The sequence below is a fragment of the Schistocerca gregaria genome, chromosome 9 (genome assembly GCF_023897955.1).
Source record: "Schistocerca gregaria isolate iqSchGreg1 chromosome 9, iqSchGreg1.2, whole genome shotgun sequence".
NCBI classification, from domain to species: Eukaryota; Metazoa; Arthropoda; class Insecta; order Orthoptera; family Acrididae; genus Schistocerca; species Schistocerca gregaria.
Window position 1 is genome coordinate 207,327,715 of NC_064928.1, and position 20,138 is coordinate 207,347,852.

The following is a 20,138-nucleotide window of genomic DNA, read 5'->3' on the forward strand; positions in this document are numbered from 1 at the left end:
AGCTCACTTTTATACGCAAAACCAATGTAAATTATTGTCCGTAAAAAAATTCGCCGTGCGCGTGCTTTTGCAAAAAATGAACATCGTAGAGTGGGAAATCGGTAAGGTTGTAACAACGTGTGCAGCAATAATGTACTTCTAAGACATTATAGCAGCAGTTGCATAAGTGAGTGGAATCTAGATAATAACACTTAAAGTGGAGAATCGGGGTGTCAGTTATTGCCTCATCTGCTATTTTTGGTCAGATGTAGTTTGCTGTTTTGTCTAAAACTGGCATGGTGAGACCGTGGCTGTGTACAATTAATGTAGGTTAATTCTTACAAAGAAGTAGACAACAACTAGCCACTATTAATACTGCTGTTTATTTAAATAAATCGCAAATAGCACCGTAACCGGTTTCGAACGGAAAGTTCATCATCAGACAGCTGTTCAGAAGATTTGCAAGACACACTTTACATAAGAGTCAGTTTTCAATTTTCATTTTTCCACTGAGGTTAAATATTCTTGGTGTGTTGGTGCCATCGAAAACTGCTCGCGATTTTGTTACGAATTTGCAAGATTGTATTTTTCAAACATTCCAAAATATATCCAACACCTATATGATTTGCACATCACCATATTGTGCAAAGCACCACACACAAACACACACACATCAACAAGTATTTACTTGATCAAACATAATATAATAATTTCATGTAGTTCAATGTCCCGGTGTAAATCCTTCAATTCGACACTAGTTCGGTGAGTTGCGTGTCCCTCATTTACCGTAAAACACTTGTGCAGAATTAATGTTTGTCTGTTAAATGATTAATAAAATTCTTTTCCGGGCTATTATGCCGTGGTATGATGGATTTCGCATTGTAACCCGACGTTTCGTCCCCATCTGCGGAGGACATCTTCAAGGGGGTTCGTGGCTTCTGTTAACTTCCGAAACACACACTGTCTCACTACTGACTGCAGCAAATTTTTGTTTTCGCGTGCTCCCGCACATACGTCGGGTTACAATGCGAAATCCATCAGACCACGGCATAATAGCCCGGAAAAGAATTTTATTAATCATGACAGTTCCGGCCGTGAAAGTTTACATTTTACAATTGTCTGTTAAATATCAAAGTTTCTTTTTATTTATGCAGCTGCTGAATTTTTATGTTACGTAATCTGAGTTCAAAATGAAATTTTAACGGCACAGCCTGCGAAATTCTATACTTAGTTGTGAACAATGAATTGCGTAGGTTTTTTTTTATTTAAAGCGTTTCATGATATGTCTTCTACAATTTAAGAGGTGTCTTTCTGATCATGCGATAATTATACTCTGTTGTACTTACGATACAGTCCTTCCTTTCTTGATGAATGCAGGAAAATCACGAAATGAAAGAAAACAGTCACAACCATTCGTTTTAACTTATTAATTACTATTGCCACTTTGTTGGCGGCAACATCCCTTAATGCACAAAACTAACACCTATTTCACGGCATTGATTAATCATTTCCGAGAAATTCTCGATTAAAACTTGTTCCATTATTTTCTTTGCAACGCTCGTACCTTGTTTTCAGACTCAATGTTTAACTCAATGTTACTTTTGTCGGAATTTTTCACGCACCTCCCCGTATGACTTCCTACAGTGACTGACAGCAACAAACACACGCACGTTTCATGTGTTCATTAGGGGAATGCAACGCTCTTCTCAACAATTCTTTGTCTTCACGGTTCTACTATCATCTAACAACTACTTCAAAGTGGCGCTGAGTTCGGGGACGACTTTAAGTATTCATCTGCATATAAAGAACTTCAATCCTTCGTATACCAAGGAAAATGTTAAGGTTAGGGAAAAGGCTGATAGAACATCTGTGGTCCATCCGGGTCCCCGTGCAGCCAACTTTCGGTACCAGGCACACGGTTTATCATTACGCCGTCTTCTTTCAAATCTTTTCCTGTAATAAATTAAAGTGAATTACTACGTATTAAAGTTCTTGATGCATGTCTTATCCATTATCGCAATCTCGTTCACATTAATAATAATAATAGGCAAGGCAGACTATAACACTCTACATTTAATACCCTCAAGGAAACTTTCTTTTGCCATGCCCGGCGTTCTCCATTACCTGCAAATAGCATGGGGAAATATTTGTATCGTCATTTAAGTATAAGAAACGCCAGGTCTCCGAAGAGAGGTCTGCGATATGTTCTTTTGTCAACATTACGCAGCAGTGTTATTACACTCTTCTGTTGAAGAAATACACTTTCGCTGCTGAAGGACAGAACTCAGCGCAAGCATATGGTGTATATTATCAATCCTGCCCGCGAAAGGTAAAAGTCCCGAGTTAGATTCTCTGCCCGGCGCACAGTTTCAATCTGCCAGGATGTTTCATATGAGCGCACACTCCGCTGTAGAGTGAAAATTTCGTTCTGGAAACATTCCCAAGCTGTGGCTAAGCCGTGTCTTCGCAATACCCTGTCTTTCAGGAGTGCTGTTTCTGCAAGGTTTCCAGAAGAGCTTCTGTGAAGTTTGGAAGGTAGGAGTCGAGGAACTGACATCACTTAAGTTATAAGGACTGGTCGTGAGTTGTGCTTAGGTAGCTCAGTCTGTAAAGCACTTGATTGCGAAAGTTTTGTCCCTAGTTCGATTCTCGGTCCGGCACACAGTTTTGATCTGCCAGGAAGTTTCATTATCAATCCTGTCCGTATATGCTGCTCGTATTGTCAGTTTTAAATAGCTGTGCCATTTTGGGTTGTTTCGAATTTATCCTTCCTGATATTTTGTGGTTGTTCCTTTCCCAATGAACGATACTCATAGTTTGATTCGGAGCTCTGTATCAATACATTCTCAGGGAATTTATTCAAATTTCAACATCTTCTTCAGTAACGCGTCTTCCACTCACATCTCTGCGTTGACATATCGGTGTTTACTCTTGGGTTCGCAATATTTTTAAACACAGCCGTATTTTCAACAACTTAATCACGTGAAACTGACTTAAGAATGGAAACTGCAACTGTGACAAGGTGAATAAGAAAAATTGGAGCACCGGGCGAAAACCTTGTCGTTCAAAAAATTCTGCATTTAGTCACTATTCTTCCAGTACTGTTTTTAATCAAATACCTCTACCAAGTAAGATAGCTACGGAATGAAGTCACGGAGGACGTATGCGACCATGCTGAAAAATGTGTGCAGTTTGCAAAATGCTGAATAGCTCGTTGCGGAACAAGTCACCGACTGCAAACAAACTAACATTATATTGAAATATTACGCGCTTCGAAAATTTCTGTCGTTAGATATCCCAGAATAAAATACTGAACACAGATACAAAAGTTACATGTTGTAGTAGTAAAGATCATAGGCACACGCTTACGGTCGTCACTACTACAACATGTAACTTTTTTATCTGTGTACAACGTTATGTTCCGAGATATCGGATTATGGCAATGTCCGAAATGGATAATATTGCAATAATAGAGTCAGCTTCCATCCAACGACTGACTTACTCCCCAGCAACCTATCCAGCATTTTGCAGACTGCACGTCCTTCAATCAATAAATGCGTAAAAGTAGCGTAAATTTGTTATTGTTAAGACCCAGTCATCTCATTTATGATAGTTTTTGTCTAATAATTTCCTTCAATGTCATCAGCAGATTTTCCATACGTGCTAGCATTTATGAATTCCTTTTTTAATATCGTCCGTCACTGTGTATTGTAATTCTTACAGGAACTCAGTACCGAGTGGCTCTTTATTTTCTGTCAGGCTTATAACTGAAACTTTTCGGTAGATAGTTTGTCTCAGCATCATCAGGTTGCATTCAACATAATACATTTAATCACAACTGTTGTTCAGATAGTTTTTCAGTGCCATGACCAGAACGCCTCCACAATACGTCGGCGTACTGAAAAGTGACGCTTCTGATTTTTTTGTGTCTAGTATTTCTTAAAGCTGTTTAAGTTAATCATACTTTATTCACAGTCTACAGCATTATTTTTCCTTCTTACAGTTTATTTCTCGACATAATCACCCTGCAATGATCACATTTCTCCCAACGAGAGACAATTTTGTCGACAAACTCACTGTAGAATGTTTGGCATTTTGTCGGAGCCACAACGTTACCTCTTCTAACATCGTTTCATCACCATCAGAGTGATTCCTTGGAGCCAAGTTGGTATTATGTGATAATCCACGAAAGGGCCTACGACTGTTGTAAATGCCGCTACTCTCTTGTATGGTGTGGCATTATTATGCTAAAGGAACACTTCTGATTCGACATACTAGATTACAGCTCCCTGTTTCTCACGCACCGACATACAGTAGTTACGATACACACCACTAAAAATCACTGAACTCCCTGTCAACCGCTGTGACGCGTTTCGCCTGTTCTAGGTATCATCAGATAATCTGGGGAATACAAAAACTAGACGGCTGGTGTGGCCGAGCGGTTCTAGACACTTCAGTCCGGAACCACGCGACCGCAGCGGTCGCAGGTTCGAATCCTGCCTCGGGCGTGGATGTGTGTGATGTCCTTAGCTTAGTTAGGTTTAAGTAGTTCTAAGTTCTAGGGGACTGATTACCTCAGATGTTAAGTCCCGTAGTGCACAGGGCTATTGAAAACACAGACTGGTGTAAGAAAAACTTGCCGTTGAAGGCAATAATAAATAAATGAATTAAAAATAACAAGAGGAAGACATACACCGATAGGACTAAGGAGCTCAGGGCCATATTTGCTTTCCAGGGGATGGTGTTAGTCATAAATTTCAACTCATAAAATATAGCACTCTGACAGAGATTACCAAATTAAAGCTCTTGCTAATCGTGACCAAGGGTGGATTGTAATGAAAAGTCTCGTAGAGCTGTGAGGTAACAGCCGGATAGCCACTGTCAACCTACAGCATCACAGAAAATAATGACAGCAGCGAAAAGAAAGGTGCTAAAGCGTGCAAGCGTGCAAGGAGTACCTAACTCAGGCAAGTGGGCATATTCAGTGAACACAAAAACTAACTACTGCAAAACACACCTCCATAAGGGCTAGGAGTCACACGTGAACCGTAAATAAGTCTATATTGTGCCACCAAGGCTGTTTTCATTCTGTACTTACACACCTCTATGTCACGCGCCGTAATTCGAAACCCTGTTTCGGCAGAAGGTTGCAACTTTCACCAACTGAAACGTGGACGTCGGGCGAGTAATATGCATGACATAATAAAAAATTCGATTACCTTGCAGCACGCCTCCGTACGTAAAACGTCATCGCTCGCTCCAAGCCAAGCGTTCCACTAGACAGTCACTAAATCATACCATTACACTGCTTTGAAATCGCCCCTCTGAGTTATTCAGTCACTAGTATTGCTTTACTCCTCTGCGGCGATTTTTATTTCCACGGTGGCCATTCCGAAAGTAAATTACGATCGTTCGCAAAATGTAAACCATACTGAAAACTGCTAAGTACACTACTGGCCAATTCCTACACCACGAAGAATACGTGCTACAGACGCGAAATTTAACCGACAGGAAGGCGTTGCTGTGATATGCAAATGATTAGCTTTTCAGAGCATTCACACAAGGATGGCGCCGGTGGTGACACCTACAACATGCTGGCATGAGGAAAGTTTCAGACTGATTTCTCATACAGAAACTGTTGTGGCTGGCAGGAGAGCCAACACCGTGTTACTAGAGGAGGCCGAAAGGCAAGCGTTTTAGCTCACGCAGGCTGCCGTGAGGTCTGGAACAGGACAAGGAAATTAGGCTTCAGAAAAACGGTCGTAGCTGGTGGAATACTTAACTTTAATCCATTAATGGTGAACGTCGCTCTTGACATTACACGATTCACAATATCAAAAATAACTGATAATGGCGCCTTGCTAGGACGTAGCAGATAACGTAGCTGAAGCCTATGCTAACTATTGTCTCGCAAATGAGAGCGTAGAAGGCAGTGAACCATCGCTAGCAAAGTCGGCCGTACAACTGGGGCGAGTGCTAGGAAGTCTCTCTAGACCTGCCGTGTGGCGGCGCTCGGTCTGCAATCATTGATAGTGGCAACACGCGGGTCCGACGTATACTACCGGACCGCGGCCGATTTAAGGGCTACCATCTAGCAAGTGTGGTGTCTGGCGGTGACACCACATAAACAACAATTGACCGGAGTCGCCTGGAGGAACGTTGTTGCGATGCCTCGTGTACGGAGGAGAAAAGCGTACCATCACGTTTCCGACTTTGATAAAGGTCGGCTTGTAGCCTATCGCGATTGCTGATTATCGTATCGCGACATTGCTGCTCGCGTTCCTCGAGATCCAATGACTGTTAGCAGAATATGGAATCGGTGGGTTCAGGAGGGAAATATGGAACACCGTGCTGGTTCCCAACGGCCGCGTATCACTAGCAGTCGAGATGACAGGCATCTGGTCCACATGGCTGTAACGTATCGTGCAGCCACGTCTCGATCCCTGAGTCAACAGATGGGGACGTTTGCAAGAAAACAACCATCTGCACGAACAGTTGCAGCAGCGTGGACTATCATCTCGAAGACCATGGCTGCTGTCACCCTTGACGCTGCATCACAAACAGGAGTGCCTGCGATGGTCTTCTCAACGACAATCCTGGGTGCACGAATGGCAAAACGTCATTTTTTCACATGAATACAGGTTCCGTTTACAGAATCATGATGGTCGCATCCGTGTTTGGCGACATCGCGGAGAACGCACATTGGAAGCGTGTATTCGTCACCGCCATACTGGCGTATCACCCGGCGTGATGGTATGGGATGCCAATAGTTACACGTCGCGATACTATGAACAGTGGACGTTGCATTTAAGATGTGTTACAACCCGTGGCTCTACCCTTTATTCGACCCTGCGAAACCCTACATTTCAGTTGGATAATGCACGACTGCATCTTTCAGGTCCTGTAAAGGTCTTTCTGGATACAGAAAATGTTCGACTGCTGCTCTGGCCAGCACATTCACCAGATCTCTCGCCAATTGAAAACGTCTGGTCAATGGTGGCCGAGCAACTGGATCGTGACAATGCGCCAGTCACTGCTCTTGATGTCCCTTGGTATCGTGTTGAAGCTGCATCGGCAGCTCTTCCTGTACACGCCATCCAAGCTCTGTTTGACTCAATGCCCAGGTGTATCAAGGCCGATATTACGGCCAGAGGTGGTTCTTGTGGGTACTAATTTCTCAGGATCTATGCTCCCAAATTGGGTGAAAATGTAATCACATATCAGTTCTAGTATAACATATTTGTCCATTGAATACCCGTTTATCACCTGCATTTCTTCTTGGTGTGTTCTTCTTAATGACCAGTAGTGTAGATCTGGTGGGCACTGTCTCCAGTGCGCCCGTCGATCTCTTCACGTCGCTCTTTTATGTTCTGAGTGCACAGCGAGCATGTGAAGATGCCCAGGAAATAGCATCTCCCGCCAAGTAAGAGGGCCTGGTGAGAGATTTCGCCTGATGACATGCAGCCCACATAACATAACTGCCATGCGTCTCCTTCTGCATCACAATTGTGGGCCGCAATCAGCGGGCAATGAAGATCCTCCTGCAGATTTTCGACGGCAAGTGTTTTATCATCCACAAAACTCCCCGAAACTGACTGCACCTGAGTTTCATATCTTCTCACATGGACCGCTCGCTTTGCGATCCACATTTTAGCACATTCTACACGAGCGTAAAGTATTGGCAGAAAGCACAAGCTTCTGTCTTCTATGACGAGAGTATTGGAAAAGTTGGTACAACGCTACGACATGTGTGTAAGTCGGGGCGACGACTACCTACAGAAGTAGCTGGAATGTGTAGCTAACTGATGAAAATAAAACAGTTTTGAGTTTAGTTTCTCAGTGGTTTCAATTTCGTGACCGATCGTAACTTACTTGCCGAATAACCGTTGTATTTACTGGTGACACCTTATGATCGCTTGCCGCCCTGTTTCTCCTAAACGTCCATCACAATTCTGGTTTCTCTATTTTCTGTTGCGTTTAATATCCATTTACTTTAGATCCTATAAATTCACCATCGTTATAATGCAGTCTGTTTCACATTTATAGGGTGATCCCGAATAGCACACACAACATATGAGATGGTGTTCAGGGATATTTGGTTGGGTTGTTTGGGGAAGGCGACCAGACAGCGAGGTCATCGGTCTCATCGGATTAGGGAAGGACAGGGAAGGAAATCGGCCATGTCCTATCAAAGGAACCATCCCGGCATTTGCCTGGGGCGATTTAAGGAAATTATGGTAAACCTAAATCAGAATGACCTTACGCGGGATTGAACCGTCGTCCTCCCGAATGCGAGTCCAGTGTGCTAGCCAGATATATTTCCTCCATTGTAATGTTTGAGGGACCCGCAGTCTCCAGTGCGTCATTACAGAATAATTATATTTACTCCGATTTCTTATCCCAATTTATCTCTGTACCGTTATCTCACTGTACTCCCCGTTCATAACAGTAAGCCATCTCTACTCTAAACCCTTATGATAGCACTCAGTACTAATCTCTTCTGTATCCGGCAGTGACAGAAGTACGTTAACAGTGATATACAGTAGCACTATTATTTTTAGAATAACTGAATTCGGCAGCAATCATATTTATTTCTAACGGGACTACCGGTTTCGGTAGAAAACGGGCACCGCTCGATCTACACAACAGATAATTTTGAAGAACCTGAAAGAGAAGTTTCACGTGTCACACGGTTGCAGCAGAGTTCTGTGTTTAGTGTTTCATTTTATACTACAGGCTCTTGTGCCTGGTCGTCGGGCGAGAGTGTGGTTCATCACATACCACTGACATTATCATAGGGCAACATTTACCTATCACTTCTACAATATTTCTTCGAGAACATTGAGCTAATGTATCGCTGATGCACAGATTCCAGATCCCAACTAAAAAGCTCACTATTGACATTTTGAGGGACTTATCGACGTCACTCGCAGTTTTGTACTGAAATAATTCGGCATCAGAAATTGAAAATTTGAGCAAAATCTAGAACTCGAATCGCGATCTCCCAATTCAAATATTAGACTTGTCACGTCCCTGCCCATTTATCTTACTCCCTCGCAGTGTTTCCTGTATTCCTGAGCAAGGTTCGGACCCTACACTGCATCCGCACCAAGAATGTGATAGCAGGCTTACAGATATACTACAAAGAGTCCAAGAAAAAAGAAAAGAGAGCGTGGGAGATGCACAGCGAGGGAATTATCCGAATGGGGAGAAAATCGGTAGGTGTTAGTACTTGTACAGACAAACAAAAGATTAAAATTACAGAAAAACTGGATGATTTGTTGAAGTGAAAGAACTTTACCAGCTGAGCAAGTTAATAACGGGCTGGTACCGCTATGGTCCTTAGGTAAACAGTTTTTCGGCTTGCTACTGCCTGACAGAGTTGTTGATGTCTTCTTGAGTGGTGTATTGCCAAATTCCTAGTGTCAAAAAAATTCACCAACAGCCGTACACTTTAAGATATTTTATTTTATTCCGAAATCAACCACATTCGGCATTTCGTTTTTCCATCTTCAGGACCTATACGCTTCTATCAAACTAGACGAACTTGTCGCATAGCACCATAAATCACTGGACATCATAAACTGTTCGTAAAAGTTCGTTTACTTATATAGAAGCGATGGGGCCTGAAGATGGCAAACTGAAATGCCGAAGCTGGTTGCTTTCAGAATGAAATCAAATGTCTTAAAGTATACGGATGTTGCTAACTTCTATTCACATTGAAAATTACTTACCAGTCGATGTACCCTGGCTGTGAAGGACCAACACAGAGTCAATGTGAAATTTTGTCCCGTTACCGCTTTAGAGAGTGAAATTCCTGATATGGATGTAGGAAGCCCCCCACCATAATGCTGCAAACGTTCTCAACTGGGAAGAGACCCAGCGATCTTGCTAGCTAAGGAGGGGTTTGGCAAACACGATGGTAAGTAGTATAAATTCATGTGAGCTGGTGGGCATTATCTTGCTGAAATGTGAGTCCAGGACGGCTCGCCTTGAAAGGAGACAAAACGGGCCGTAAAATGTCGTTGACGTGCTTCTGAAGTTCTGATGACAAACAAAGTGGTCCTGCTGCGAAAAAAAAATGACTTCTGGATGTCAGGCCATATGGTGACGAACGGGCTGCCCACGGCATCTCCGGACACGTCTTCGCTCATTGGGGCTCAGTTCGAAACGGAACCCACCCTGAAGGCAATTCTACTTCAGCCATTGATGGATTATGTTGCAGGCGAGTCTGGAGCCGCCATACGGCCTGGCAAACAAGAGAGATGGTCACATTGTAACATTGGTACAATTTATTCGTGGTCGTTGTTTTTCTTTCCTTCAGGTATATGTGGTTTCTGTTCCTTCGGACGTATCCCGTCTTGGCACAAATTACGTATTTTTTACTTTCGCCACAGAATTATTTCGGTGCCCAATTGCAGCGAATCTGACGCCGGTACCTCCCTCAATCTGGTGATATTTATGGTGCTGTATCAAGACGTAGTGCTGTCTGTTACGTCAAGATGTCTGACAGAACTGACGTCACACATATGGTATTCTCTATTGATCTCGAAATCCTGTCTTACACAACAAATCTTACACAATGATGTTTCATTGTAGACTATAACTGTCTGCCTGAACTGCACTTTAAGACTATTAGTATAGCTAAAATCCGACAGAAAAGTATTACACGGAGGTTCTCTAAGAAGTGATTCTACATACACTAAGTAACTAGAAAAGGTAATTCATCTACATCTACATGTATATGGATATTCTGCAAATCAAATTTAAGTGCCTGACAGAGGGTTCATCGAACCACATTCAGAATTCTCTGTTATTCCAATCTCGTATAGCTCGCGGAATGGATGAACACCTGTATCTTTCCCTACGAGCTCTGATTTCCATTATTTTGTCGTGGTGATCGTTCCTACCTATGTAGGTCGGTGTCAACAAAATATTTTCGCATTCGGCGGAGAAAGTTGCTGATTGGAATTCCGTGAGAAGATTCCGTCGCATCAAAAAACTCCTTTCTTTTAATGACGTCCAGCCAAACTCCTGTATCATTTTTCTGTGACACTCTTTCCCATATTTCAGGATAATACAAAACGATGAACTCCGTCAGTCCTATCTGGTAAGGATCCCACACCGCGCAGCACTATTTTAAAAGAGGACGGACAAGCGTACTGTAGGCAGTCTCCTTAGTAGGTCTGTTACATTTTCTAAGTGTCCTGCCAATGAAACGCAGTCTTTGGTTAGCCTTCTCCACAACATTTTCTATGCGTTCCTTACGATTTAAGTTGTTCGTAATTGTAATACATAGATACATAGTTGAATTTACGTCTTGTAGATTAGCCTGATTTATCGTGTAACCGACGTTTAACATGTTCCTTTTATCATTTATGTGGATGATCTCATACTTTTCATGATTTAGGTTCAACTGTCACCTTTCGAACCATTCAGATATCGTTGCTAAATAGTTTTGTAGTTTGATTTTAACTTCTGATGACTTTATTAGTCGATAAACGATAACATCATCTGCAAACAACAGAAGACAGATGCTCAGATTGTCTCCCAAATCGTTTATAGAGATGAGGAACAGCAAAGGGCCTATAACACCACTTTGGTTAACGCCAGAAGTCACTTCTGTTTTACTCGATGACTTTCTGTCACTTACTGCGAACTGTGACCTCTGACAGGAAATCAGAAATCCAGTCACATAACTGAGACGATATTCCATAAGCACGCAATTTCACTACGAACAGTTTGTGTGGTACAGTGTCAAAAGCCCTCCAGAAATCCAGAAATACGGAATCGATCTGAAATCCCTTGTCATTAGTACACAGGAGACAAAATTAAACATTATGGTTTGAGAGGGAATACGATGTTATTTCAATGATAACAAAATCAATTCAAATTTTCAAAGATCGTTCGTGAGCCTAGTTATCAGTTAAGACGTTGCATCCCTTTTGCTCTGGGTAAACACACAAACTCGGTTGAGATGGGTGTAACAAAGCCATCGATCCTCTCCTAAGGTAAGGCGGTCGAGAACTGTAGTATCTGGTCCTTGATATCCGGGATGCTTGCTTCACCCGGAGGGAGTTGACGTCCTGGCTGGTCCCTCACGTCTTCTGTCGAAGACAGAGCTTGTGATTTTACTGGCCACAGCAGTAATTCAGCATCACACAGCCAGTTAAAAGAGACTTTCAACGTGTGGACGAGCAGTGTCCTGTTGATAAATTATACCAGGCTAATGTCCCATGAGATGTAACGCTCTTAGGGGGTGTTCGTGATGTATCGTACTCCCAGAGTTATATCACTCGTGACGTTGTACTCGATGGGCCTCCACGCCATAATGTAAGGAGTAAAATCACTTTGCAAGAATAGAATCAGTACCAAGGCTGATGCCACACTCGTCGACGACGGTAATTCGGGCTGATGCAGAACTACGATTCGTCGCTGAACACAATATGACACCATTAATCAGCAAGCCATGCTTCCCTGTGTTTGTCTTATGGTGTCCGGAGCACTGGTATCAGATGACACAGAACGTTACAGTGAGTTCACTACGTGGTACCAATACCAAACACGAAGCTAACAATGTATGGTGCCCGATCCACACGTCTCAGAGAATTGCAACTCTCATTCGTATTCCCGCCGGTTGCCTATACATTCAGGAAGTTTCGCTGACATAAAAACACTAAAAGTAAACTCCGTCCGAACAGGTCTTGGAAGGCCCAAAGGTGCCGACCGGCCGCCGTCTCATCCTGAACCCACTGGCGTCATTCGACGCGGATGTGGAGGTGCATGTGGTCAGCACACCGTTTTCCCTGCCGTATGTCAGGCGGAGCCGCTACTTTTCAATCATGTAGCTCCTCAGGTTGCCTCACAAGGGCTGAATGCACCCCGCTTGCCAACAGCGCTCGGCAAACTGGATGGTCACTCACCCAACTGCTGGTCCAGCCCGACAGCACTTAATTTTTCTGACCTGACGGGAACCGGTTTTAGCACTGCGCCAAGGCCGTTGGCACATAGAAACATTGCCACCTAAGAAAATGATGCTGCTAAGCAGGAAGAGATAGGGCGACACTATGGACCTATACTCATCCAGTATCAAAATTGCGTCTTTTATTCGTGACTCGTGATTGAAAAAGACAAACGATATGAATATATGTTCTCAAGACAGTTCTCGAAACTGTCAAACGGCACTACGCAGGTTGGTAGGTGCCTCCCACAGAACTGCGCTTACGGCTGATGTTTATTAGGTATCCGCATAAATCTAGCAGTCGATCCTTAAAAATAGTAGTTTGACTCGTGAATTCCCCCGTGTGTGCATTTCTGACACACATTTCTGTCTCTCATACCCACACACAGATATGAAGACAGACACACACACACACACACACACACACACACACACACACACACACACACACACACACACACACACACGCACACACGCACACAAAGACTTACACACATACATGCTTGCAAGGGCAGAAGCTGAAGCTGATGGGGATATGCTTCGTGTTTTAGCTAACGATGAGACGCGTGCGTCTAGGGTTTTGAAGTATTGCGTATTGTACTCTCTGGCCTAAACCCATAGGCTGGAGGTTTTAGTGTATTGCAGAGTGGCCTTTTATCCTTGCAGTCAGCCAGCCACTTCCATCTGCTACGTTGTTTTAGCTCCCTCTACCACTTTCTTCCTGTGTTGTCCATGTTTTACTGCTGACGACATGCTACGTCCAACGCTTCGGTGTCGGTAGGCACATATTTTTCTAAACTTGTTACCTCTGTTTTAATTTCTGTTTTAACCTACTGTTCTGAGTATTTTCTTGACACCCGTCTGAATCTGTTACTGAGCGGGCGCTGCAGACCTTGCTGTCGTGCACCGAAAAAACCTTCTACTACTACTACTACTACTACTACTACTACCACTACTTTTACTACTACTACATACATGCTAAAAGTGTTGGTCAACTTTCAGGGGTCGAAATGTAAAAAGAAAAGACATTTATTTGCAAAACGGTTAGTATAATATCTCATGTCTTGACATTTACTCACATTGGTTTTTTTTTTATTTTCTCTGTCGTAGGAACCTCGGTGTAATTGAAAAGTCGACGCGTTGTGAATGTAATGTTTATTGCGACCCACAAACAGTATTCTAGAAAGGGATGTGCCTGTTGTGTTCGTTGATCTCTTTTACACGGCGCCACTTGTCATCCCCCCCCCCCCCCCCCCAACTGACCTCCCGCTCACCATCTTACTAATACAGTATTTTTACAGAAATACTGGATCATTTCACTGAAATTGCTTTATACGTTTCTGTCATCCTTTTGTAATTCCATTTTCTTCTCAACTTCCACCTCTATAAGAGGTATGTTGTCCTTACATCTACGCTGCTTCTTTGCCGAAAATCGGAGTACTGTTTTACGAGGAGACGTAGAACATACATACATGCATTCCACGATATTCTTAAATCACCGGTAATATCCGGTAATACGAAAATCACGTGAAACACAAGTTAGGCTGTCCAAATACTGAAGCACCAAAACATCAAAGCACCAATGTTTTATATGTAAGAGATATGATCCTGTGTTGTGACAGAATTACTCCAAATATACCCTATGTGATTAGATTTATCCGAACACATATTTGTGGAGATTAATGTGTAGTGTATTATCCACCATTCGCCTTCATGATGCCTTGAACTCTCCTGGGAACACTTTCAATGAGTTACAATTGCAGCAATGCCATTAGCTGCTGATGGGCGTTGATATACATCAACTGGGACTGTTGAAAATGTGTGGCCCGACCGGGACTCGAACCCGGGACCTCCTGGCCGCCGAGGGCACAGACGCTAGTGCGACTGCAGGGACTTATAGCCGGCACGCTCCCCGTGGGACCCACATTCTCTAGTCCACACACTACATTCGTACTGCCCCTGCCATTATACCCTTTACTCGCGGCAGACAAACCGCCGAGTCCTGTAAGAGTTCAGGCAATTCGTGTGTATCCGCCCTGAAGAAGGTCATCAGCCAGTTAACCTTAACGATATGAAGATGATGTGTGCTCTTTCGGAACAGATGCCATCTTCATACTTTCAATAAGGGTTTTAATGTCTGTGGAGGAATGTAAGCCCAGAGAAGGTGGTGATATCAGATGCTGGCCTTTGAAGCGAAGTCAAACTTCTAAGTCATCCAAAAGCTGTTCCGTCCGGTTCAGGTCGGGGCTCTGCGCAGGCCTGTTTGTTTCAGGAATGTTGTTATCAACAGACTGTAGTTCCACCGATGGTGCTTTATGACTTGGTGGATCGTAATGCTCAAAAATTCAAACACATCGTTTCCGAACATTTCCTCTACTATACGCAGTAAAAAATGCCGTCAAACGTCTTCGTATTCTTCCGTATTTAGAGTATTCCGTAGCGCGATAAGGAGGCCATACCTTACCCACGCAACCCACTTGCTTGCCGTAACACCACTTCTTCCGCTGGCACTTAATACAAGTTTGATTTGAGGTAACGCTCTCCACATATTCGCCAAGCCCAGACACTCCAGCCGGCCGCTGTGGAAGAGCGGTTCTAGGCGCTTCAGCCCGAAACCGCTCTGCTGCTACGGTCGCAGGTTAGAATCCTGCCTCGGGGATGGATGTGTGTGATGTCCTTAGGTTAGTTAGGTTTAAGTAGTTCTGAGTTCTAAGGGACTCATGACATCAGATTTAAGTCCCATAGTGCATGAACCCTTTTGAAAAAGGATGTAGAGTGATTCGTCACGCCAAAGTCGTACGTAGAACACACTCAAGAATATTTCAACTCAATAGAGACAAGGCTACAATTACCAATAAAACGCGAAATCAGGCTTATACTTTTCAACAGCTTTTATTTAAAAATTGCATGACAGCAGCAAACTGCTGTTACCCCAGAATAATATACATTATTGCTCTAGAACTTGAAACATTACTAAACAGACCAAATGTCTACGGTCGTAAAAAGCCCTCCGCAAACAATACATAATTTTAGAATCCTGCTTTACAAAAATCTGAAGAACTAACCAATAATAAATGGTTTACTCAGAGAAACGCCCACACCTTTTAAGGTATAACAGCAGAAAGAACTCACAATTTCACAATTTGAATAAGATATTAAAAACTCACAACAATGAAAGGCATCTTTTAGGTATTACAGAATTTTAGTGACAAGTAACGGCACATCACAGGTGCGCGGAAACCACAACTCAGATCGAGCCTGAATGAAAGCTAAAAGGAACGGTGAAAAAGGAAAGTCGGACGCATTGGCGCCACCAGGAACAAATAATAAAATTCTCAATCTAAATTCGCCCAAGAACTGGAGTCTTCTGATAAACACAGCGAGAACGCTGTCGGTTACAATTCAAACCCAGTTAAACGTCCAGTCACAACGGACGACACGCACCGCTCATTATACTGCTGAAAGAACAAAATAAAACCACACAGCAACTGGGAAGTTCCTACAGTAACACAATCCTTAAAACATGAGAAAGATTTCAAAACAGGAATACGGCCACAGGGGACCCACAAACCAAATTCTGAATTAACCGTTTTAAATATCAACACTACTTTGTCATTAATAATGTGTGCAGACAGCCTTATTATTGCCAGAGCAGGAAGTGAAAATATACTCAAAAGTGGAAAAAGCTGGACATAGTGCTAAGCCATGCACTCGTAACTTAGTTCATAACATAACCCCAGAGCCGATTAATTATATTATACGTATTCCTTAAACGCACACTCAGTAATCAAAATACGACAGGCCTCTAGCTCGCAATATACTTCTCATCATTAAGTCCCGGCTTGTTTACTTCTGAACACACTACTTAAATGCCAGCAGACAGCCGCAAAATCGAACCTGCGGTTATTTCGGAGTGCACAGACACGCACTTAGATTTACACTACTTGCTCGTATCTCAAGTGCGTCCAAGACAGGCAAACTTGATTCTGACGGGTAACCACTATTCAATAAAATTTGCACCAGTGGTCAGTACGAAACACACATCATGGGAGTTCAAACACTGGGACAGTCGTTAGCTGCAAACAGCACGAAATTCAATATACGAGGGTGAGTCGAATGAAAACCTTAAATTTGTAACAACAAATCGAAATTTCGCGCCGTTATCCTGTAAGTAGGTGCTACAAACAGCGTGCAGAATGGCCTGTAGGTGGCAGCATATAGCAGATGCACAAATACCGTCGCAGTATCAATATAAAGATGGCCGCCCCACTTGCGTTCTGTAACGCGGTTTTTGCGTAGTGAAGGTGTGAAACCTATTGAAATTCATGGACGAATGAAGGTTCAGTACGGCGATGCTTGTTTGTCACAGAAGCAAATCTACGAATGGAGTAGGAAGTTCGCAAATTATGTGACTTCATTGGAAGATGCTCCTCGTCCAGGTCAGGCACAACGAGTTGTGACTCCACAGAACATTGCAGCAATTGAATCCATAGTGTAGGAAAACCTACGACTGACACCGAATGACATTACGGAATGTTTACAGATTAGTCACGGGTCAGCACATCAAATTGTGCGTGATGTGCTCCAGTTTCAAAAAGTGTCTACAAGATGTGTGCCACGGCAGCTGACTCCTGAAATGAGAGAATGACGTGTTGATGCTTGTGAAGAACTTCTTCGGTGCTTTGAACGAGAAGGTGATGGCTTCCTTGCAAGAATCGCTACTGTGTACAAAACCTGGGTTCACTTCGAACAACTGGAAACGAAGAGAGCGAGAAAGGAATGGCGCCATTCCTCATCACCAAAACCAAAGAAGTTTCGAACAGAACTATCAGCAGGAAAGGTTATGCTGACTCTCTTTTGGGACGAAAAAGGCTTCATTTTGAAGCATTACATGCCCAGAGAGACCACTGTCACCAGAGCGTCATACACAGATCTCCTAAAAAGTCATCTGTGGCCTGCAATCAAATCAAAGCGACGTGGATTGCTGTCAGGAGGTGTCCTTTTGGAACGTGACAGTGCAAGGCCCCACACTGTTAATAAGAGAGTTGCAACAATCACAGACCTGCATTTTGAGTGTCTTCTTCATTCGCCATACTCTTCAGACCTTGACTCAAGTGACTTCCATATGTCTGGACCACTCAAAGACGCAATGGGAGGAAAGAAGTTCCGTTCCGATGAAGAGGTACGCCCAGCGCTGCGTGTGTGGTTACGCGGACTATCAATACAACGTTTTTCTTAAGGTTTTTATGCATTTTGCAAGCACTGGAAGACTTGCATTGAGCATGGGGGAGATTATGTTGAAAAGTGATACAGCTTCGTACCAATTCTGCACAATAAATAATATTTAAAAAAATACTTAAGATTTTCATTTGACTCACCCTCGTACATATATATACACTCCTGGAAAATGAAATAAGAACACCGTGAATTCATTGTCCCAGGAAGGAGAAACTTTATTGACACATTTCTGCGGTCAGATACATCACATGATCACACTGACAGAACCACAGGCACATAGACACAGGCAACAGAGCATGCACAATGTCGGCACTAGTACAGTGTATATCCACCTTTCGCAGCAATGGAGGCTGCTATTCTCCCATGGAGACGATCGTAGAGATGCTGGATGTAGTCCTGTGGAACGGCTTGCCATGCCATTTCCACCTGGCGCCACAATTGGACCAGCGTTCGTGCTGGACGTGCAGACCGCGTGAGACGACGCTTCATCCAGTCCCAAACATGCTCAATGGGGGACAGATCCGGAGATCTTGCTGGCCAGGGTAGTTGACTTACACCTTCTAGAGCACCTTGGGTGGCACGGGATACATGTCGACGTGCATTGTCCTGTTGGAACAGCAAGTTCCCTTGCCGGTCTAGAAATGATAGAACGATGGGTTCGATGACGGTTTGGATGTACCGTGCACTATTCAGTGTCCCCTCGACGATCACCAGAGGTGTACGGCCAGTGTAGGAGATCGCTCCCCACACCATGATGCCGGGTGTTGGCCCTGTGTGCCTCGGTCGTATGCAGTCCTGATTGTGGTGCTCACCTACACGGCGCCAAACACGCATACGACCATCATTGGCACCAAGGCAGAAGCGACTCTCATCGCTGAAGACGGCACGTCTTCATTCGTCCCTCCATTCACGCCTGTCGCGACACCACTGGAGGCGGGCTGCACGATGTTGGGGCGTGAGCGGAAGACGGCCTAACGGTGTGCGGGACCGTAGCCCAGCTTCATGGAGACGGTTTCGAATGGTCCTCGCCGATACCCCAGGAGCAACAGTGTCCCTAATTTGCTGGGAAGTGGCGGTGCGGTCCCCTACGGCACTGCGTAGGATCCTACGGTCTTGGCGTGCATCCGTGCGTCGCTGCGGTCCGGTCCCAGGTCGACAGGCACGTGCACCTTCCGCCGACCACTGGCGACAACATCGATGTGCTGTGGAGACCTCACGCCCCACGTGTTGAGCAATTCGGCGGTACGTCCACCCGGCCTCCCGCATGCCCACTATACGCCCTCGCTCAAAGTCCGTCAACTGCACATACGGTTCACGTCCACGCTGTCGCGGCATGCTACCAGTGTTGAAGACTGCGATGGAGCTCCGTATGCCACGGCAAACTGGCTGACACTGACGGCGGCGGTGCACAAAATGCTGCGCAGCTAGCGCCATTCGACGGCCAACACCGCGGTTCCTGGTGTGTCCGCTGTGCCGTGCGTGTGATCATTGCTTGTACAGCCCTCTCGCAGTGTCCGGAGCAAGTGTGGTGGGTCTGACACACCGTTGTCAATGTGTTCTTTTTTCCATTTCCAGGAGTGTACATAGCAGGATATTAAGAACCTGAATAATTTGCACCGTTTGGTTCTGTAGCGTATCCGGTTGCAGACAGATACATTCCAAAGCTACTTTCCATGTTCACATCGTTTAGCGCCACAGACGAGACCATCACTCTCCCACCAGAGACACAACTCACTCGCCGACCACTCGCACGTTTCCGCCCGCAGCCCGCCTGCCCACGTGACAGAAAGAGGCAGAGCGTGAGCAAAGACCGACCGCCGACTACCAGACTGCACATCGGAGCGCCAACCTAGTGACCTAAAACTAGCCCCCTCCCCACAGCGTCCTGAGCTTAAATTGCCGAAAGGCGACAGAAGAGGAAAACCCCGGCCAGAGATCTTAAATGAATACAGAGAAGCGA

General features: G+C 44.3%; 1 protein-coding gene across 1 annotated transcript in view; it reads right to left on the reverse strand.

Annotated features, from left to right (window-relative positions):
- LOC126291514 (ice-structuring glycoprotein-like) overlaps positions 1-20,138 on the reverse strand; it is a 153,302-nt gene that overhangs the window by 85,423 nt on the left and 47,741 nt on the right. The gene's annotated exons all lie outside the window — the stretch shown is intronic.